Raw genomic sequence first — 2,368 nt, forward strand, 5'->3', positions numbered from 1 at the left:
CAGAAGTGTTGAAATATTCTAAAATTGTGAGGGGTCCAATGACAGGGATGCGTTATCGACAGAAAATTTGAAACTGGTATGTGTCCTATATCACAGAAATGAGCATGGTTTGTCTCTTACTTAGCATGGTGTCTTCAGTCCTGAACACAATACTGATACATGATGAGTTCTTTAAAAGTAACAGGATAAAATTATAAATATAGGTCTTAGTTTATATGCTTCATCTGATTCTCAGAGCTCCCCTACCCTCAGTAATGTAAATTCTTCAGCTATTAGGGGCTGAATAACTGTATGATAACCGTGAATCCTACTCTCATAACTTCATATTTTTCCTCAGATAAGATAGAAAATAAGAGTATACGAGATGGTCCAAGGAGAGCCTAGAAAGAATACTAAGATTGGGACAGTCTGAGTGGCTATGATTCTATCTCTACCAACAGCCAAGCCCAGGGCTCAGGGAAATTTAATCTGGGACAGAAAGAGAATTAATTGTTTGCCCTGAGAGAAGTAACACTGTCATTCTAGTTGTCCTTTCTCTGAGTGCCCACTGCTGCTGTGCCTTCCATCAAATAACAAAAGCAGCAAAGGAAGACCTGAAGGCCAACACAAACCCAGGAGCCTGGGAAGAACTTGATGTTTCTCGCCTGTTGATCCTCTCCATACAGGCTTACACAATAAAACGTTAAGGGACACAGCCTGGATCTTAATCTAGGTGTCTGTATCTTTGTAGAAAGCATGGGACAGGGCTTCCTTGGCTTGATGTATACAAGTGGCTTTTGAATTGGCATGTACTTCTCCCGGGCCCAGACAGAGGCCCATTTTTATGACCGCTCATATTTATCTGTATTCCTAAATGCTCTGCCAGAAATTCTGAGCATTTAGTTTATTGAAAATGGCAATGAAAGCCATTAAGGATTAAATGGGACACAGATGTAAGCATACCTGTACAGTGACTGGCCGTAATAAAAGTTCTGTAAACATTTGAAACATTCTTTGCTTGTTTTTCACCTAGTTGTTTAGAAAAGAAAATACACTTTGTGTTCCTGTTCAACTTTTAAGCATACTAAATTGGTGAATTTTCCATCATTTCTAGATGGTGTTTAGGATGATCTGAATGGTACGCCTTTGGCATGATACTCCTTTTAGGCGTGTTCCTCTATATCTCTATAATCTGCATTAAACAAACTGATATACTAGTTCAGCTACGTACACTGATCTTAAATGAATCAAAATATACCAGAAACTCTTAATTTGAGGTGCCCGAAAATGGAGGGGAGATGTTAGCTAGGGGTAGGAATTTTGAAGACAATATATATGCTATTCAGTATACTCTCAAACCAAAGGAAGGGCTACTAGAAATGGAAGAGTTACTGCAAAAAGAGCCTATAAAAAGAATGAAAGAGCTAAACAAAGAGGAAGAAGTGATCTAGGAGGAAAGGCTCCCATTCTATTTCCAGAGTCTTGAACACTGGCAACCCTCCACCATCCCTTCCAGAGCTATCTGAGTTTGTGCCCTGGGAACTAAGGAGGGGAAATTTAACTTCCCTCAGAGGGCTCCACTTTCGTGGCGTGAATCCACATTTCTTTGCATTCTCTATATATGCTATGATACCACCATTCAGAGCAAATTGACTTATTAATGAAACTTTTAGAATGATTAACTCAAAAACTAAAGAAAGTACTTGACAGTGGAGCTAGTAGTTACTGCCACTCATGATATGTAGCTTAGCTCTTGAAAGTGGGCCAGCAGAAAGGACAGTCCCTTTTCACAAAGCTGCCAGTCCCTGTTAAAACACTTTCTGGCTTCAGTGCTCATCCTGAAAGTCTTCATTTACACTGGACTAATTCTCAGAAGAGATCGTCAGTAAGGTCCAGTCCCATTTGAGTGATCAGTGACTAAAGGCAAGTGACAGGACGTGGTTAGCTTAGATGTTCCTGGGCAGAAACAGAAATGATGTCACTATATAAATTCAACAGCTCCAGGAAGAAAGACATTCTCTTTGCAAAGATGTAGAATAGGATTTGTAATTCAGGGGTCCTAGCTGACCCATCAGTGTCTGCTGTTCCCTTTCAGCCCTCACACAGTCTTCCAGAATCCCATTTCCCACGCAAGTCTTATTCGTTCCAGAAGCCCTCACTGTCTCAGAACAACAAGGAAAAATACGCACCTGTGGAGATATAGATACTAAGGAATGAGATAGCAGAGTGAGATAAAGGAGAGATACTGTTCTGCTCCACACTTCTTCCACCTCCCCAGCAGACAGCTAAGAAATGTGAACTTCATAGCTTTCTGAGTACACAGCAAGAAAAGCAGCATGCCAAAGCTCAGGGCTGGAAAAGTAAACAGATGATTCACTCAGGAGACAGA

The sequence above is a fragment of the Cavia porcellus genome, unplaced genomic scaffold, assembly GCF_034190915.1.
Source record: "Cavia porcellus strain 051 isolate PalLab524CR breed Dunkin Hartley unplaced genomic scaffold, mCavPor4.1 scaffold_3, whole genome shotgun sequence".
In the NCBI taxonomy this organism is placed as follows: domain Eukaryota; kingdom Metazoa; phylum Chordata; class Mammalia; order Rodentia; family Caviidae; genus Cavia; species Cavia porcellus.